General features: G+C 37.4%; 1 protein-coding gene across 4 annotated transcripts in view; it reads left to right on the plus strand.

Annotated features, from left to right (window-relative positions):
* The window catches only part of sox4b (SRY-box transcription factor 4b), a 37705-nt gene that overhangs the window by 9204 nt on the left and 6632 nt on the right, over positions 1 to 21869 (plus strand). For 2 of the 4 annotated variants that reach the window (XM_077720932.1, XM_077720933.1), the window contains 2 exons: positions 1652 to 1888; positions 15539 to 15615. The gene's annotated coding sequence lies outside the window, so the exon portion shown is untranslated. The other 2 variants (XR_013326884.1, XR_013326885.1) reach the window with 2 other exon arrangements.

Genomic DNA, 21869 nt, shown 5'->3' on the forward strand with positions numbered 1-21869 from the left:
AGAAGTTGATTGACAGACACTTGCTTGACCTTTTTTGCTGAGAGAAATGTTGAGATGGGGTCTTTTTAATGTTGTTATTTTTTTTAAATGAATAACTAGTTGTGTAAATTCAATGAAAGGGGGATTCATATTCAATTAGTGCCTAGGGATGAAATACTGTCGTCTATGAAGTGAGCATTTGACTTGGAGAGGGCGGGACTCTTGTTTGGAGAGCGCAATGAACTAGGCGCGGCCAAATCGAGCCCCATCCATCTATCACACGTGTAGACAAAGGGGGGACTCCACAACACAAAGCTTCACGTGTCTTAACAAACTTTATTTTGATACCCACATCTGCGTCGCACGGAGTACAACACCCTCAGGTAAGTTTCCGCGGAGAGGAAGAGTTTCGTGTACGAGCCATCCAGGGGGGGATTTTGTGTGTTCTTTTCCAGTAAAAGTTGCCGCTCTTGTTGGTGCGCCAGCGCTCAAAGTTGAGCACAAAGCGCGAAGGTAGAGCGACATAGGCAGACAGTGGCAGGCAGAGAGGGAGAGAGAGCGAGAGAAAACGAGAGAGGAGCGGTCCCCTTTTTTCCTTTGTCTGATGCTCACTCTCGAGTTCTTGGATACTACTTGATAGGACGTCATCAAAAGTTGAGTTTTTTTCACTTGTAAATTGTCTTGATGATTTTAAAACGTGAATTGAAGTGATGTTGAGTTTGTTTATTTGTTTACCTTGTTTTGTTTCGGATGTTGCGACCCAAGACAAAGCAGCTGTCTGTCAGAAGTTTGCAGAGACCTTTTGAAGAGGGGGAAATAGTTTATTAAACATTTTCGGTTCTTTGGTCTTATAACATGCAAAAGAAAACGCACTGCTAAATGTAATTTTATTTATAATTCTTTATTTGTGCTCTTGTGAGAGTCTGAATGGACTATGGGAATTTAGAACAATGTAATCAGGTGTAAAGTCACTGAGGAGAAAAAAAAGATAACTTGTTACATGGATTATTTTCATTAACTGTGAATACAGTAGTGTGGTGATGATTATAGTATAAGCGATGTTAAAGTTGTATGAAAACTTCTCGTGCTTACTGGAAATAGATCAACAGGTATTCTTCTTTGTTACAGAAAGGGCTTCTTTGTTCTCAGCCCAAACAAAGAAAACTTAAAGAAATGGTCTCAAATCCACCGGTAGACTTGTGGGAAATTATTTTTATATAGAAGTAATTGTTTTGGTTTTGATTTCAAAACTGAGGGCATTTTTCTTTTTATTAACACAAGATGAATGAAGTCCGAGGACCAAGTAGGTCGCCTTCGACTCAAGTTAGTATCCACCGAAGTATATTGTATCTATTTAAAAAAAGAAGAAAAAAAAACTTGTTGAAACCTGTTGTTGACTGTATTTTTGTTAGTTATTTTTTGTATGCCTTAAAAGATACTGTTTATTGCACAAAAATCTGATAAAATATTGATATTTAAACAATGGTTTTAACTTCAAGTTATTTCCACTCCTTTCAACGTACAAAGGTTTTTTTTTTTTTTTGCTGATGTCAAGTTTGGAGGATATGTGCACCATTCTAAGAACCATTTGCTACGTATAATAAGAAAAAACTAGTATTTGCTTACATTTTTTTTCTTTTTTAACCTTTTTTCTCTGCTTTCTTGGTTTTAGATGGGACCTAAAGTTTTGAGTGATGCTGGAACTCCAGAGTCGTCGTCTATGAAGACGCTTAAAGGATTAAGAGACACTTAAGTTTTGGAGAAGACTAGGGATTTAAACCCCTGGAGAAGCTTTGCCTTGAGGGATGCATTCGAAGCATACTTGGAAATGCAAAAACCTGGATATACTTTGGTGATTATATGCTCACCCTGCAAGATGGCACAGTATGAATTGTGATCCCACATACAAGTAAGTGACCTAACTTCATACTTGTTCTAGTCTTTTTTAAAAATATTTTCCCCTGCGATGTATTTGGCCTTTAGATACCCCTCCTAACAATCAAAAAATACACATACACATAATTGTGACCCGATCATAGAGTTGAGTGCAGGTTCTCGATATAAGCCACGGCTTCTCAGTTATATTATGCTACGTTATTCGGAGTATACCTCAGCATAACATTGTATCCTTGTTAAAATTGAAGAAAAGACAGTATAGAATAGCCATAAAGACTAACATTTTTTGCCTGAAACAAAAAAAAAATTGAAGTGTAAAGTCAAAAATATTATTTCTGTGATCGTCCACCAAGATCAAGCATTCTTTATTTGTATTATATTTGTGAATAATTAATGTGTAGGCCCAGGTGTGTTGCCAAAATCTCGAGTGATTTGATTATTGTTTTGGGCATGTGCTGTTTATCGGTGTGGGGGAGAGTGAAAGACAGAATGAAGGCTCTTTCGTTGCAGCACCGATCAATGATGTCATTGAGAACCGATGAGTGTGAGCTGTCGTTTTCAACATTGTGACTCTCCCTCCTTCTTTCTATGCCTCTGATTTTTCTGTACCTCGTGCTCAGCATCTTTTTGTTACTGTGCAATACTACAGAAGGTAACAACCATGGACAGCTTTTGTCCTTCTGTTTGGCATTTTACACCTAACCACACAAAAGAAATAAAAAATACTTGTTTAGCAAAATAAAATCTACATAACTGGCAATATGGCATATGACTTGGCGGCTTGAGTGGTTAACTCATCGGCCTCTCACCTCTGGGGTCCTGGGTTCAAATCTAGGTAGATCCACCTGTGTGGAATTTGCCTGTTCTCCCTGGGCCTCCATGGCGTTTCTCCAGACACTCTGGTTTCCTCCCACATTCCAAAGACATGCAATGTAGGCTGGTTGGAGACTCTAATTTGCCCTTAGGTATGGGTGTGAGTGTGAATGGTTGTCCGTTTGCTTGGCCTTGTGATCGGCTGGCCTCCAATTCAGGGTGTCCCTCACCTCTGGTCGGAAGTCAGCTGGGATAGGCTCCAGCACCCCTCGAGTGAGAGTGACAATGCTAATGTGTTTGGGTACTTTATAAATAGTGGATCTACAGCTGCTAGAGTTGGAACAGTTGGGAAAATCTTTTTGTTCATGTATCTCTTGTGACGGTCACTACCGGGAACTGGCTGAATCAGTGGAATGTGGGTCAATCTACAGTACAGTGACACTCAGGTGGGACAGATGTAGGTCAGCGAAACTATTGGTGCTGATGAGTCATGTAGAAAGAGAGTGTGGTTACACCTCATCGTCTGTGCTAAAAAAAAAATAAGTTCAGCTGTTGAAACAGGAAGGGAGTGTGCCTGTAGTGCATCTTCCTCGTAGTTTTATACCTCTTTAACCTTTGTATCCTATATATACATATATACCAACACTTTTAGATGATAAATTAGCCCAAACGGTACTCAATGTTCCAAGACATTTTCCCCCCAAATCACTGGTTTGGAGTAATCCTGAGAGTGTCAGCAAGTCCTAAATAGGGTCTTAGAATTAGTTTTTCTTTTGCTCATTCACCCTCGTCAATGCATATGATAGATGTAAACACAAGGTTAGTAATGACAGCATCAGACTTCTGTCTGTTGATTACAGGTGACTTTACTACATCCACAAATTCACAGCATGAGGCCGTCTGGGTATTGCCTGATAATCCCTCTTAAGAAAGGGGTTTTGTCAACACTAAATGTGCTGCTCTTGCATATACACATAACGCCCTCCCCAGCTAACAAACACCCACAAGACACACACACACACACACTTACATATAGATGTCAGCTTTTAATATGAGCTCTTATCTATGCTTATTCTCAGTGTTTTTGTCTCAAGTACCTTTTAGTTGAATAAGGCATTCAACGTGAACAAGAAACTGAACCAGCAAGGGTGCTCCAATGTTTTCCATATGTAGATTGACTGGCTACTAGACAGACACAGTGTAGTAAGTACCGGGATTTTATCACGGATAAATCTGTTGTTGTCTGGTAGTTAAGAGATTATAAATAAGTGATTTATAGACACCAGCAAATACACCACGTGTCGTTAATGAACACTACAGTGCTCTGGGTTAGTAGAACACATGGGCTTTAATAGTTTATCACAATTTTTAATCACACTTAACACACCGTACAAAATATATTATTTAAAAAGATTGCATACCAATACTTTAGTGATGGGTTTGATCCCAGATTGGTCCTCACCGTGTGGAATTTGCATGTTCTCCCTGGACTTGGGTGATGTTTTTTCGGGTACTGCTGTTTCCTCTCGCATCCCAAGAACATGTAGGATAGCCTGAATAGAATGTGGCTTGGAAAATGAATGAATGGTACTTTTCCCATGATGCTATTTGCATGGTAACTTGTCTCTCTTAACCTCGATTTAAAATTATATCCATAAACAAGTGTTATAACTCTATGATCTCACAAAACTAATTTTCAACCGATTTCTTGAGACCATTTAAAAAATATATAATTATTTTTTAGGTAAGGGGTAACAGCTATCAGGATAGATTTGAGCATTGCAGACAGTGGCATTGTGTTGCTGTGTGCATGCCATGGTCAGGGTGCTGATCCTTCTGCAGCATAATCCAAAACATTGCCATTTTTTTATCATGGCTTTTCTTATCCTCTGTATTACATTGTCAAAATTGCACTTTATGCTTGAATAGTATTGCATAATAGTCTGTTTTGCCAGATATATTTTCCTTATAACCTACCTAGAAAAAGGAGCGATGAATAAGATTGTGTATTGTAGCATACGATGTTGGCATATCAGGCTTCTCTGGACAAAGGGAACTGTTTTTTTTTCGTTTTCTGAATGCATTGAAATGCTCTGCATTTGGAAATACCTGTTATGTTGTGGAACTAATCTATTCAACCAGTGGAAATTCATTTCCTCCAGCCTTTTATTACCTAACTTTTTTCTTTTTATACATTTTTCCCCCTCAAAATCCATGCTAACCTATATATTGCTGTTTTATAAATTGACAGAGTTCTGCAATTCATTCACAACAGCTGTATTTCTTGTTAGTTTGAAAACAGATGACAGCTTCTGTAGACTGTTAGTAATCATTTCACTTAGATCAAACTCACATGTTTTGGAACTACTCAATTGGATACTGGCTTTAAAACAGGAGTTCAGGCCAGATAGACTTAGTAGTCAGTATTTTTTTTTCCTTTTGATTATTGTACATTCATGACCATAAATTGAAAATTTTAAAGGAAGAAGAAAAAAATCCTGGGGGTAGATTATGCCTCAGACAAAAAGAAATCTCCCATGAGACAATCTACATTGACACGATTTTCCAGTCTAGTGAGAGTCATAATCTGAGTGGCTCGAAATGGAATGAATAAACTCATGTAAGTGCCCAGCTTTTAATAATGTAGGAGATGCATGCTGCAATACAGCTGGATAAAGGACACATTACTACATGGTTCAATTGATGGTTAAGCAGGATCTTAACATTTTGTGGAACATACATGCATTTGAATGCAATTTCTGACTACATTTACAGTTTATCTTGGATGTTTTGAAGCTGTGGTTTCCTTTTACATGGTTTGCAGTAACTTTCAATATGGAAGTTTTCGCTCACTTGCAGCTGACCGTAAACTGATTTTTGTTTGGAATGCAGTTGAATAAGGTTATAGAGGGTCCGTTCAAAACATGTTGAATTTAAAGTGCACAAGCTATCATTTGCTCATATTTCCAGCAGCCACTCACAAGGTCACATTCATAGATGCTTGTTTATATCATGGCTGAATACAATGTTATTTACATGCCAACTGGTTGGAGTGTGTGACTCATGGGCATTACCCAGCCCACACACATTGCTGTCTGGTCTTCTGGAAGCCACAACATTTAATTCCTGAATCACAGCAGATTCAGATTTATTCTCAGATAAGGTCAAGGTTTCATCTTCCACTGAGAAATGAGCTGAGTAAGCATGAGTCATGTTCTCAATTATGTATTAGCCTGCACACTGGTGGACAACCAGGGTAAACTTCCAGATAACTGTCAAAAACAGATTTATGGAAGACCTTGTAATCTGTTCACATGCTATCACTAAAACTACAACTTTTTACAAAAAAAAAAAAAAATGTATCTACCCCAAACAAGACCAGCCTTCTCTTACAATTTTGTGGAATGGAATCTAGCAAGAGTTGACATGTTTAGGTCAGGAAATATGTAAAGGTTGAATCAAGACAAATATTTGTAACTTGTTGGAGACATTTTATGTTTAATATGAGGAAATCATTTAGTTCTAAATGCTAAATTGTGGACTATACCTATTTCATTCATGCCTCTGGTGTCTGGTGACAGTCAAAATAATTTCCTTGTTGTTACTAGGCTTGGCTGGTTAACAATTGTCCTGCATTCCAACCTTACATTTACCATATGATTTAAAAAAAAAAAAAAAAAAAATAGAAATACATCTGCCAAGACATCATGGGGTTTTAGAGAGGAAGTTCTCTGGAATGTAAATATTGATGCACACTTTGCACCTGAGAGATGTCTGTGTACATTTCAAGAGGCACTGAATTTTGCTGCAGTCATCAGTTCTTTTTGTATTATGCATGTTTTATTGTGAAAAGATGACTGATGTAGTTTGCTATTCTTTATTCTTTGACAATAGGTTCTTGACTTTGTATCTGCTACAAGACTGGACATTATGCAGCAGTTAGTCGACTTATATTTTACTGAAGGCTCTTGGTATTCTTGTAATTGCAAGCATTTTTGACTATTGCACTAAATTGCCTAGGTTACAATAAGTGTGATCAGTGAATGTTCATGCATTTAGTGTACATCTCTTTTGTCTGACAGCTGTGGTTCATGTCTTCTCAATACCTCTGTTGCATATCTGCACATTGACAGTGGCATTGCTGTTAGATAAGACTCCTAATAAATGAAATTAATAATATGTATGTGCTAACGAAACTGTCAAGTACCCAGTAATCTCTTTATGCGCCACACTAATCAGAATTCATACTTTATTTATTTTGCCACATGATTTATTCCCACTTGGATAGCTAAAATTTACAGTTCTTTGTCACTTTCTCAGACCTTGTATCTCACTGTTTTTCTCAATGACAATCACATAGCATGTAGTTAGGAAATAGACAAGGAGATGAGTAGGCCCACCTGAAAAGTTCACCGACAGTTCACTTTGATAGACATGATGTTGGACACAAATGCAAATTTGAAAGTGACAGTGAATGTTACCAGACAAGAATATTAAATATGACTTGTAAAAAAAAAAAAAAAACACAACTTCAAGTACTAATTTGCATCCTTCTGAAAGGATAACGTTTGCCTTTTTGACAGAGGTCTGTACAATTCTTGCCTCAGATGATCTGTTAGAAAGAATAGGAGTCTCTCAGGAGCTGTGAAAGATTCTAAAAATATTTTACAGGGCCTTAAAAACAAGATAAATAATTCAAGAAACTTTGTGGCATCATTAGTTTACGCGTGGGTCAAACTGAATCTCGACACATTTCAGAGTTTTTCCCTTACGCCATTAAAGTTGACGGTTTAATGCAGCTATATTTTTCATTGTGGATGACAGTTTATTCTGTTGGCAGGCAGGCAGGCATTTTTTTCCACGACTAAGAAACAGTGGAATGCATGTTGTCCTAGTATTGTGAGTGAAGTTTTCTATTGGATGTCATGTTTGCTTTGTTTTACACCTTGGACAAGAATAATAATGACGTGGTGTCCTCTAACATATTTATGTTCATAGTGGATATAAAAAGTGTGCATACATTGACTACAGCTACAATTTTCCTGCCCAATGTGCAAAAATCTGATACTACATCCTGGTGCTGCCCATGTTTGAAAGACCTGATTTATTGAGTTAATTGAAGGGTTGTCCGCATCTTTGCCTTTTGATGACTAACCAACCCCGAAAAGCAAATAAGACATCGCTGTAGTATTGCATGTAATAATTATCATTGCACCTTACATTTAGGTTGACGGTGTGCCGAAAGTCATGAAAAGTCATATCTAATCGGATCCTTGTGAGAGTTTGCTGTTTGAAAGGTTTCCAGTCTTCATGTTACAAACCAACTATGCTAGAAGATGATGAGTCAATTTTCTTCTTCAGATTTGCATTACTTTCTCATCTCAGATTACCAAATGCACTTTACATGAACCAGCCTTTTTGAAGTCGACTGTGAAATCTTGTATAATTGAAGAAGACTTTCGTATTCCTCGCACTAGATATATTTCAAAATATTTGCATTTTTTTAGTTGATACTCTGAAGTAGATAAAGGTACTTTTAACAATTATCCTACAGTGAGGACATGGATGTATAGAGAAGAGATGTTGTTCATTTTGCCTATGTAAACACTAACTTGTTTATGTTCCTATGCATTCATGAGCCCATGTCCATGTACACATTGTATCACCTATTGCATCTGTGTTTGTTTATCCATATCCTAAGTCTGTTTTCCCTGCCTAGACATTTACATTCACATAACCAATGTGTATTTGTGGCAGTGGCATTATATAGACATTTTGGATCTTTGGTGCAGCTTTCATCACATTCAATTTCTTGGCCCACCCATCCAAGACAAAAGCCATTGTCTCTAACTTGAAAGTCATTAAACACACTTTCTCAAGAGGTGGTGCTGGGTGAGGGATGTATATTTTGAAATCCAAGTGTTCTTATCTCATGCACTATTAAGCAAGGCATTAGGTTATGTGGGTAACGTGGTTTAGAGTCCGTCTGTCATAGCCCGAGGGTTTGTTGCTTCTAGAGCTGACATCCGCAGAAATGCAAACACACAATTGCTCATAGGCCCAACCCACACACATTCACACACAAACACACACACACACACACATTCACACACAAACACACACACACACACACAACCTAATCTCACATGTGTGAAACTCTACATATGCACTAACACACGCACAAACAGACTTTAACACACATGCTTGCACACCTATTTCTTCCATTTGCTCATTAACCCACACTAACATTTGCGCTGCCTTGGGGCGGTATTGCTGCTCGCATTCACTCTAGTTTTGGCACAGGTGAAAGGGGTCAACCGAAACCTTCTCCTAGCAGCTTTATATGATTTATACATTTTTCCCCACAACTTGCTTTGTATTCCACTTTGACTTGAGGGCAAAATATGAAATGCAAATATTAAAAATCTACAGTAACCAGTAATCATCCAGCGTACAAAGAACTGTTTCTAAATAAACATGTTTCTAAGCATTGAAGACCTAACTCTGAATTTACGCAATGAGCATTATGAAAATTGACTATTAATCCTGCTTCATTCTCCTCACGAAAACAGCAATTTCATTTTGACATTAGTTTTTGTATTGGGATCTGATAGCAGCATTTCAATTGAACTCACCTGACATGCGAACATCTTTAAACTACACACACATATCCTCAAACAGTGTGAGAAGGTGAGTAAAATCTCCTCACTCCAAAGTGGTTTTATCAACAAAGCTCTTTGAGCACTGAAGTGGGATGGAGAGTTGAAAGTAGCAATAGGGGGGGTTTGTGGTTAAAAGTTTACCAGAATGAGAGTTTGGGATCAAGGCCGAGCTTTCTGACTCTCTGATGACCCAAGTGCAGCTGGTAAGAAAAAAAGAAAAAAATATATATCAGAGACGCCAGTTTCAAACTTGGGAAGTTCAAATCAGGCAAAATAGAGTGGGCAGAAAGGGAGGACTACTGAGGCGATGAGTTAGACCAAATATTATCACTGACTCTGTTTGTATCATCTCCTTTTGCAGGTTCCTTGGCTAGGTCATTCTGCATACTTTATTAGAAATAGCTGCCAGAAAGTCGAGATAATTGGTCAAAACAACCAATTACAGATCTCTCATCGTAATTAATCACCTTTCTGCCTCATAATTCTGTAGAAACTATTTTAATATAACCTGACAGGCTTGTCTATTGAATTATTCAGTCAACATTTGCATTCACGGCCAAAATTTCAAGTTTAGGGATGCCCTCGGGCTCCTTTTTTACATTGACATTTTCCCCAGCCTGCTAAATTTGGAATGAGAAGACCTAATTAGTGGTTGACTTTGGTTATTTTGCATTGGCTAAAGAAGTGAGCTCACATTCAACCCTAAAGGACATAAGCAGGCTGTTTTGGTTTCTGAGGAAAGATAGGTTTACACGGTCACAAGTGTTGCAAAACAAAACAGCTCAGCATGTTTTTCCAGTCACACCTCTTCTGAGGCAATTAGCACTGAGAAAATGTTTCGTAATTGTGAATTTCTCTGCTTTGCGTTTACATTTATGGCTTTCCTGCGTTGTGTTTGCGTATTCTTCTTGTGCTTGAGTGGGTTTTCTCTGGACAAATGTGTAGATAAGTGGAGGAATAGATTAACATTTGGGTGCCTTTTTAATCTGGGTAAATATTGTGTTATGGTCAGTCATCTTTTCTAAACAACAGCTTTATAAATGCAATGTTTTGGCTTTGGTTTATTAGAACACTAACAGTCTTCAATCTTCATGGTTTTATTAGTTATTTGCCTCCATATGATTAACAGAAAATAAAAGAGAACACAAATATTTTAAAAGTCAAAATTATCATATGCTACCAGAACAGAATTTTAATCAGTTGGCAGTGATATTCAAATCTAATTCGTACTGATGCGAGCACAGATGTTCATGCAGTTGACAATAGTGTCTTTCCACAATAGTATATATTTTTTAAAAGTTGTCACTGTTTGTGCCGTGAAAGAACAATAACGGAAAAAAAATCCAGACTTGGTAAAAAAATCAAAGCTTATAGAGCCTTAATACATAAAAAGAAAAATGACTCCGTGAGAATTGGTTAAATTACATCTTTGCTTCAGATTGCACATTGAAAGGATATCTTCTCCCGGATTTATGTTTGATCATCCAAGTGAATCATGACACGTAGTTTCCATTTAATATGAACCTTCATTGCCAAAAGCTAAGGGCCTGAAGTTTAGCTCATTGCTTGATATAAGTTATCCTTGAGTCCTGCTTCAGACCAGAAGGTTTTTATGAAGGCATTTTTCTCTTGACTCACTGGCACAGCTGAGCGGGGAAATCCGTCTCTTTTCACGGTCTAGTTAAGATGACTGATGCAAATATGTCGCTGCTGAGTCCAGACACTGACACCATCATAAAACTGACCCACATATTGTGTGTGTGTCTGTCTACTTGTAGTGTTTGTGTGGAAGCAATAGCGTGACACACAGTGATTAAAGTTCATGCCCACAAGTATTCTACTACATTCTACTTATTTTTTACCAGTCTTTGGCAGTTAAAATTTGAGATGCATAGAAATGTAAACAATATGCTAAACACTAATGCATGATACATTTCCTTTAGGAAAATGTTAACTGAATGACTCAGTTGTGTCAAAAAAGAAGACCTAGTATGCAATTAGATAATGTTTATTACACCCTCTACTGTAATTTTCAAGAAGGAGCGTGCTGTGGTTGGAGTTAATTAGACACACAAACCTAACTCTGAGCCGCCAGACTAGTAACTCGGGCAAATTGTTATTTGGATTAGTTCCTTTGATAAATTCCATATTGACTGACGACACACAACATTTCTTAGTTCAAGGGTTAGACCGTTAGACTCTGGCTTTGGCCTTTCTGAGTGTCGATGGCATGTTTTCACCTAGACTTTGTGGTACTACCGTTTCCATCCACCACCTGACCTATTGTTTATAGCGAGCCCTGTGGTACTGAATATGAATGAATGAATGAATGAAAATGTATTAATCCAAATATTTAGTTGACAAATGAACACTTACAATATTGAGTATATGACGTGACCTAAAACTGTGTTGTATTTGTTAGGTTTTGACTAAAATAAGTAAGAGGATTATGAACTAAATATATATCATATAACCTTCTTTTTATGGCACTTATTTGTATTCTATTTCTGCCACTACTGCTTGTTAACCTTTCCTAATGCAACCTGCATTTATTAATAACACTTGGTGGGAAAGGTCAATCAATGATGTCAGCATGACTGTTTTCAAAGGGGAGGCTTTTGATGTCTCCATACATTAAGGTAGAGATGTGCTTGCTATAGTAACATTTGATCTTAAAAAAATAACCAAACATGGCTGATTTTTTTGTGTGTTTGCATCGTTGTGGCATAAACTGTTTTCAAGATTTTTTTAATACGTATCTTCCAGAGTTGCTTCCACCTAACCTCTTTATTTATTTATTTTATAATATGCAATAAATATTTGAGTCATGCTCATGTTCACAATTAACATTTGGAGCCAATAGCTATTCATTACATCCATTACTACCTGAAATCCAATCAAGGAATTGTACAGATTACAACATGCTCATTTGCACACACTCTCTCACCTTAGTCATGGGTGTAATCTAAATAGATCATTTAATTAACCTCAAATTGACCACATGGCGTATAATCTGACGCTTTTATACTTGACCTGACTGGTAAGGTTTTAATGTGTGTTAATGATGCACTCATTTGAACCATGGTCATCAAGCTAACAGGGTATTCCAAACAGTCCCCATATTCTTCGACTTGCATTACAAATTTTCACAGCCTGCATGTGGTGCACAAGTAGGATTAAACACACATGCGTGAAAAATTCAGCATTCATTTAATTGCACCGCACCAGTGAAGAGGCTCAGACCCAATTTTCAGTCCCAACTGATGTTTTGGGTAACAACCCGCCAAAAGTCATTGCAGATGAACATTTCATGTTGTCTCGGTTTACGATTTCCAATCTGAATGAGGCCTGATAACAGCAACATTGCTGTTATTCATTCCCTCAGATCTCCTGCCTCCATCTCCCATCTCCCCTAATCAGATTCCTCCGGTTGGGTTATTTATCATCGCCGACTCTGACTGTGAGTGATGCTTGGCTAATGGGTTTAGCATTCAAATTTACTGGCTTGATGCGACAGAATCCCAACAAGGGTTGTCATTCCTGTGGCAGCAGCAGCCTCAGAGTGGCGTAAATAAGAAGGAAATAACAATCTTGAAATATTCATTCATGGCAAGCTTGTTATTTTCAAATATTGCACCTGTATGAATGACATTTTTTTGCATTAGATATTTGTATTAATTTTAAAGATATTCCAATGGACAGGAAACCAACAAGACGAATCAAACAAACAATAAGGCAACAGTGCTGTGTGTGAATGTGATACAAAATAAGTCAATTCAAAGTACAGTGCATCCATGTAAATCTTACATGTATTAGCACATGCCAAATCAATAAATTAGATATTTTGTTATTTAATTTCGGTTAATCTTAGCCCTATGAAATGGTTATATCTGAAGTTATAGTACCACAAAATGTACTGAGGTTCTGAAAGGGCCTTTTGTATTGTATGCGAGCATCAATATGCACCTTTCTTTAATCTTTTTTTATTATTATTTGTGATGACCGAGTTGAAATTAACAAAGCAGCTGCTTTTCCATTTTCCTATATTTTTGATAAACAACATAAGGTTATATGTCAGATTCAATGCGGTACTTGATTTATAGCCACGGATGAAACGAGCAAAGATTAGAACACTGTGGGTGCTTGTGTTGGTATTACACTTGTCAATGTTGACTTGCAAATCATGTATTATATGTAAATAGTTCATTGAGTGTGTGGACCAGTGATTTTGTGTGAATTATAAGAAATGTTATGACCCATAATACTCTAAGGATTTAAAAAAAAAAAAGTCAAGTCCCAAAAGATTCTGCATCATTTCAGTCAAGTTAGGACATGTGCAGCTGTTCAGTTGGCCTCTTCTCGTTTGATCTGGAGACGCCTGAAGACACACGTGATGCACCAGTTGACCTGGTTTCTCCTTTCTGTCCCAAAACTGTCTGTTTGCACATCTGGATGACCTGATACGACGTTGACGTTGAACAACTTGTTCAACAAGTACCTTTTGACAAGGTGTGTAAGCCTAAGGGAGCAACAGTTGTACTGTGTGTGAATGTGGTGGTGGTTGGAGTGTGGGTGTATTCATGGTCGTGACATATATCAGTTGATGTTATAGTGACCTAGCTCGATATCTTTTTGGGTGATAGTGTTCCTTTCCCATCACTTGTACTTTAGAAACAAAATAAAAATTATTAAATCATCACCGCATATAGCCTTGACTACTTCAGTCTACTGTATACACAAAGATAAGAAAAAAAACCTAATCCTGAATAGACTGAGAATATATATAGAATGTATTATTCATTTGGATTGTACAAAATAATGGCTATAATATCTTAGCTAATCTGATTAATCATAATGGATCTTGTATCACTACTGACTGACTCATTTTGTGACTATTTCTCCATAAAGATAATCGCCACCATGAATAAATTACATGTAATTGTCAGTCCCTGAAGTTTATCAAAACTGTATTTTGATATGAGTTACTCTCTACTTTCACTCTAACTCTGTAATCACCTTTATCCAGCTATTATTACTTGGTTAGTTAGTTGAAGTCCTAGTCATTCATTTTCTTAACCGCTTATCCCGAACTATGGGCACTAGGTGGGGGACACCCTGAATTGGTGGCCAGCCAATCAGTTGAAGTACTAATACTAGTAAATTACTCCGGAAACTACACACACACTCAACATGTACAAGTTGTGGCAGAAACCCTGTTCCTATTAAGACTATCACATCTTTATCTAAGCTTACCTGAATTACAGGTTATGCTACCTCAAATCTACATGGTGTCAACAAACTTTGTGGACAGAACACTTGATATTTTTCTAGATATGTTGTCATGAAAAGAAATGTTGCTGTTGTTACTGAACATTGTGTGTTGAGATCAGTGGTCAGTTAATTAACTGGCATACTGTGCAATATGTTAATTTGGGTTGGAGTCTAATTCTGTCCCTTATTCATCTATCCCTAAGTTTCAAGTTGACAATGTGTATATACAAAATTTGTATGGGATAAAGAACAAATAGTAAGATGTGTGATTGTGGCAATGGTTGAAGCTTTTTCCCCATCTCTGCTTGTGGGCAATTTTTTTTGACAAGAAAACCACAGGTTATTGCACATGAAATGTTATTCATACAAAACAGCTCTAGCGTGACTATCCTCTTGCTGCAGCACTCAGCAGCCTGTTGGAGAAACATTGCACAGCAAATCCCAGTGAAAATAACAGTTTTCAAATCGCACTAGAGACATTCTAGTTTACTTTCTGTTCTTTCGTGTTTTCAGTTGCTGTGTTTATATGAACAGAGCAGTGCATTGGTCTTTTAACAAAAGGAAAGTGTTTTTTTTTATTTTGTTTTTTTTTTTAAATGCATGTAGGTAAAATGTACAAGCTTTTCTGTACATGTCCACATTGGTCAAATGAATTAGACGGTGTGAGAACTGGAGATAAGATTTTTTTTCATGTGACAAGCCCCCAAAATGTAAACACGTTCGTTTTCATGGTCATATTATATATATCATATAGCTTACAATTATCATTATATGCCCATGAAGGTAAAGAACATTACTACATTAATAAAGATGAAAGTGTTACATTTCAATTTATATCAGTATCAAGGGAATGTTTGTCAATCAGAACACTATAAGGAATCATTTTCATTCAATGGATTTTCTCTTTTTTTTTCTAGAAGAATGACGTCATTGCAGACAAAAATGGAGTGTGGAAAAATGGACCTCTGTACTGCTGCTCCCTCTTGCTGCCACAGTAAGCAAAACATTCCGTTTAGATTGTTGGTTAAGCTATGTGGTACAGCTCTGACACTCACTTCACACTATTCCATATGGTTATTTCCAAAGATGATTATGATGTTGATTTTTAAATCGGTAACTAACTAAAAACTTTTATGTCTGACAAATGAAAACTGATTTGGTAAAAAAAAATGTATATAATATTCATTGATTAATTCATCCTCCATACCACACACCCTCGTTAGGGTTGCGGGGGTTGCCGGAGCCTATCCCAGCTGACTTTGGGCAAAAGGGAGACAACACCCTAGACTGGTTGCCAGTCAGCCGCAGGCACACAGAGTGACCAGGCTTTTTTCACAAGCACACTATTACCGAATCAAACCCAGACTGCCTGCACCTATATACATGACAAGATATGTAACTTGTCATTGAACTTGTGACCCTTGTATGCAGATTAGATGTCCAAGTCACATTAATAGTGCAACCGTTTTTAAGTTAGTTTCTATGAAGCCTAGTCTTATCAAAGGGTGGCCAAAAACTGACATTGGAGCAAGGGAGTTTACACTTTATTTTCGTTACAGTCCACTTAAACTGGATTCTAATTGCTGCTGTTCAAAGTAGATATTTAAAGCATCTGCCTTCCTGGAAAAGCAGTATTACCCAACCTTTACATGTCAGAACTAACAATTTGCAGCTAACAGTTTACCGGGTGCAACATGAGGAAATGTAATACAGTAAACGGATACTGCTCTTGTGTCAAGGCCATTTGACCTGAGCTAATTTCTTTGCTGTAATCATTTCTAGCTGTTAATGCAATTAAACAGCAACATGTTGTATTCTATAATACAATAAAAGTCAGGAAATGTCTTAATGACATATGATCTTTTTTTTTAGGAAGATCCTTGAACAGTTATTAAGCAAGTGGTGGTTGCTGAGCAGTCTGTAAGCAATGCTTTTTAGCTTGGCACACTTATTTAAAAATCATGGAAAATGTGGTTCAAAGATCTCTATATTTAAAATCTATGACCGTCAGAACTGGAGTTAAGAAAGCTTTTTATAATAATATTGTAGGAGCTCTCTAGTGCAAAGTACAAAATAATCATCCATATCTCAGCCCCCCTATAATTGTGTGCAAGATTAATACAGTGACTTAATTGGTATCTCTCAACACCCTCCACCTCTACTAAAACTGCCTTTTTCTCCAAATTCATTTTCTTTCTCTGCCTATGGTCATTTTAAGCCCCTTGTTGAACTGACTTGCGTGTGTTCAAAACACAAAGAGGCAAGATTGGGGGGAATAAAAGGATTTGGATGATGAGTTATGGTTTAGCTGCATACATATCTGTTTGATGTTAATCGTAGTCTAATAACATTCAGTTCACCTGTTCTTCCTTTGGTGTCTATGAAACATTTTGTCTCACTTATATGGTTACACATGAAAACGTGTTGTTAGATGATCAGAAATCTAGTAAAGTTGATAAAGTTAACCAGTTTCTATAGCATGATGTCTCGGGAAGGTGAAAGCTGAATCAGCAGTGTACATTGTATGACCTAATCGTGTAACAGAATCTAACTTGTTTATGTATTGAAAAAAAAATATATATATAGCTGATATAAAAAACAAAAAGCAGCAATCGAGAAAATACAGGAGCGAGAAGGACAAAAATGTTGTCCGATTTCGGTGCATGGCCACATGACACTTGTTCCTGGGGCCAAATTATATGATGCACTCTGAAACATCGAAAAAGTTCTTCTCCATTGTTGCATCAGGCACTTGGTGTTGTGTGTTTGCACGCTTGTGGTTGTGCGTGTTTGCATTTGGTAAAACGCATGCGTGACATGAGCTGAACTTTTAACTTCCAGCAGTGCAAAGACTTGGCTGAGACAGAACATTGCTATTGGCAGTATATTCAGGAAACAGCAAGGATGCTGGTGTGTTTGTTATTTTATGTGTTGCTAAGTGCCAAGATTATTTTGGGTTGCCTGAGCTGGATGGAAAAATAGAACCTCACCAAATTGACAATAAAATAAAACATATTTTGCACAGCAAATGTATTTTTGCATCCGGTATTTTACTTCATGAAAATGTGCTTTGACGATTACATTATCCCTGCAATTGTTGAATCTATGACAAAAGTGAGCAATAGTCCTTTCAGACTGATTTTGGTACAGGATGTGCGGGTTCTATGGCACACTGGTGACCAGTTTGGGGTAGAGTATGCCTTTAGCCATAAGACAGCTGGGATAGGCTCCAACGCCCTGCAACCCTGACAAGGATAAGTCCTGTTGATAATGGATGGATATGTAAAATGCCATGATCTTCCCCATTCTTGCCCTGAAAAACATTCAAATTCATCACTAGTTTTGCCATATTTTCTGGTTGGATATTCTATCTTCTGCGGTTGAAATATTGTCATTTAATTTGTCTGAAATGGATTATGAAAATCCTAAAGTAAATTAAGCAAGCACAAACAAAGTTCAGACAGTGTTTAATGACAAACAATCAATACCTTTATACCAGGAATGGGGTTATGATAAAGGTAATTGAGACTTCTGTGTATATGGGTTAGAATCCATGTGTTAGTAGTGGGAGGCAGGAAGTGCAAGGCAAAGTAGAGGAGGGTTGTGTTTTAATTATTTACAGCTGAGCAACTGAAACGCCTCACTCTCCCTCTTGTCAGTCTACCCTATAATCCAGAGTTGGGTTATAAACACAATTAAAGTTTCCATCTCTCTTATTCTCAATCTGGGTGGCCAAAGTTTGCAACTTTGTGTATCTTTCTGCATCCGTCGTTGCCTGTATATTCAGGTCCATTTACCTCTTTATGAGCAAAACTGTCAATGGATTGGTAGCACTAAAAAAAGAATGTGACATATAACCCAACGTGTTTATTTGACCTTTTAGGCCTTTTTTCTGTCTTAATCAAAATGCGTACCCCACAAATATTCCTCTTGCTCTGGTGGGCATTTTCTCAATTGATTGACATTCATTTGTATTTGTCAACATGAATGCAGTTTTGTTCTTTTCATTGTTTCTTTTTTTTTTTTTAAACAATCACGTTAACTTCATGAGGATGAGACCACTATTTATTTATTATGCTTATCATTTTGTTTTGCCCTAATTATGCTTTAATGGTCGGTCAGTCTAATAGGGTGTGTTGGCACTGGGATGAAATAATTCAAAAGGTGACGGTTTAAAACCGTTGCCGACTTTGCTGACACAACTTTTTAGTATAAAGTCTCTCGCTCTGTAATACTGGGTGGGCCCAAACACCTCACTGTGAGAGCAAGATGTGGGTTGTCTGGGAAGAAAAAGAAATTCATCCATTCTCTCAAGTCCCTAAATCAACATGAAACTGTTATTTATGTACACTTTCAGGTGAAAGCGTTTAGTCCCCATAGGCCTTCTTTTTAGTATCTCACATTTACTGTCTGCTTTTAACATTCCGCTCCAGCTTATGTGATGAAATAAGGTTGGTTAACTTTCCCTGAAGTTAATGATTTATAAAAGGTGTTGGCGGATTAAATTATCCCCTACTGAAAGAAGCGATTGACATGCCATATGTTAGTCTTACATGTCTGCAGGAAAGCTGAACACAGTTACGCTTGATCCATTGAAATGTAAGTTGGACATGATTATGGGTTTAAAATTCAAAAAGATACTGTAGACTAGGATTGGTGTCTTTGAAAAAGTATATAATATACGACTGCTACAACAACCCAACTGAAAGGTTCTATTTGATGAATGGCTTTCACTTAAGCTGCAACTTCCCGACTTTTACAGGTGCAGCTTTAACATGTAGCCCGTAAATTACTGATGGTTATAGTTCTGAGGCTTTCTGTTCATGCATCTCTTTTGTCCGCTCCTCCCTAGAACGTCGTGAAATGAAATATCCCCGAGATAAAAGGACAAAATTTGAGCCAATGTAATTTGACAGCTAAATGGAAAGCATCGGACCCCCTGAGCTGACTGTTCAGAAAACCAAATGAAATATTTCTTTCACAGGTCAGTCTTAGGTCAATGTATATGTGCCTTCCTCAAATCTGCACCCTCATCCTGATACTCTTTCAAAAAGTCAGAGTTAAAAGCCCTCATGCTCATGCTTATTGGAACTGTAACTTGTCTTGTCTATCAGGCAACCTCTGCATATGCTTACAGTAAGTAAGAGGTCTGAATACTTGGCAACATAAAACACCCAATCGACAAATTTATATGCTCAAATTAAGAGTGACAAGTGACATAAAAAGGTGAAAAAAATGTCCATTACACCCAGAGATAAACAACCAATCGTATAAAAAGTCACACCACCAACAAGGTGCAATTGATCCCACGCTGCCTGGAGTGATTTCAGGCGAATGTACCACTGCACCATTGGGTAATACTATAGTAATAAAGAAAAACATTATTGTAGATTTTCAAACAAAATATGTTTGTGTTCTTTTGCAATTATACTTTTGCTAAATACACAACATTCGTTGGACTGCAGCTCAGGACAAAAGATGCAAATTTTACTTTGTTATGGCACTTCTAGCATGCAGAATTTTAAGTGGGTTGATTTTAATTAAACAATCTACATTATGGTGTTTAAAAAAATCTAAACACTACAAGCACACGCATGTAGGCGTGTATCCACACACCCACACGACTATTATCTTGTCAACATGAGGTCACTGTCCCATCCAACAGAATGATGTCATTTCCTTAACAAACAACCCCAGTTTCCTCTCCAGAGTCCTTATCAGTTGAGCTTATCCTGCCGAGTGCCCTTGAAGGGCTTATTTTTATGTTGCCTCATCTCACACTCATATCCAAACACAGTATTGGCTTTTAATCACTTTCTGCAGCTGCATTGGGCTGTTATTGACTTTTCAATAGTCAGTTTCATTTCTGTAAGCTATGCCAAAGAATATTAATCTGTATCGCTTCAGTGAAGACCAGACTGAGTCAGATGTGATTAATCACTGTATATGTGTGGACTCTACATTATCCTACCTCTACTGACTCACTGCTCAGTCCAACTAAATGAAAGCAGCTGACATTGCAGCAGCTCGTTGGAGCAAAGTTTGGTTTGCACGGCAGTGTGCATTAAATGTGCAACAACAGCATATGGTGATGTCAAAAAGAGAATCACTCAAGAGAATATTGAATTCTGCCTTTGACCATTTAAAAGCTTTCCTAAGCATCCGGCAGATTTATTCAATTTGAGCTTTTAATTCTTTGAATAAGTACAGTTGAAGCAAAACAATTGAGAATCCTTAGAAGAAAGTAAATGTACCAAAGCACAGCTGTAGCCAGAGGGCACTAACATGGGTTGGGTTGTTGCGTTTGGCCAATTTTATCACAGCCATTAAAACTGTTGTTAGCTGAAAATTAGTGAAACGTTTTTCACTACCATCACCCCCTCTGGTTTTGGTTCTCACTGAAGGTTGATATGGGCTCTGAGTGTGAAACTACTACACGCCCAAGCTTGTTTTTACAATTCCGTACCACATGTGTTATCAGCTGAGCCATGAATGTGGGAAAGCCCCACAGCCAGAATTATGTCATGACCTGCGTCTCAGTTGGTTATAATTCACCACATAGGGGTGTAATCCGGAAATTAAGTGCCAACTAAAAACAGGGAAAGCCAATTAAAATCAATGTAAATGCCAATGAAGTAAGAATTATTGTTTCTGCTTTGTGTTTCTACACTTTTAATGGATTTTTCACTTGAGAGATATATTTGTTGATAGATCCTCTGACTGAGAAGGCCATAAGTTTAATAGCTGTCAGGGCACCTTGATTAAAAATCCAGAGGTCCAGAAGTCATGTTGAGCAAATGAAAATGCATAATTCATTATTTTTTTGTAGTAGTACCAGTAGTAGTAGGAACAGTAGCAATAGGAATAAGACCAAAGAGAGGATGGGTTGATGGGAATGAAGACAAGAGGGCAGGTGGTGTCAGGAAGTAGGATGCACAAAATGGACTTAAATTGAAAAGGTTTGAAGAATTTAGGTGGAAATTTGGATTACGTTTCCAGCATAAGAATGGAACTTGTTCGTAACCCGAGGACTATCTCTCTATGGGAAGTTGCATCTAATACAATAAATCAGGCATGCTGACATTCTCACTAATATGGATGGGCTCCTCCATGTATCCAAAGTAATTGATTTTAAAATTCAGATTGATTTTCTTCCATACTCCATTTCACACTCTGGCATAGTCAGCTGTTTAGTGTTGAAACAGCTTGAACAGCTTAATATCAATTCCAGTAAAAGTCAAGGGTTTA

This window comes from Stigmatopora nigra, chromosome 7 (assembly GCF_051989575.1).
Source record: "Stigmatopora nigra isolate UIUO_SnigA chromosome 7, RoL_Snig_1.1, whole genome shotgun sequence".
Classification (NCBI taxonomy): Eukaryota; Metazoa; Chordata; class Actinopteri; order Syngnathiformes; family Syngnathidae; genus Stigmatopora; species Stigmatopora nigra.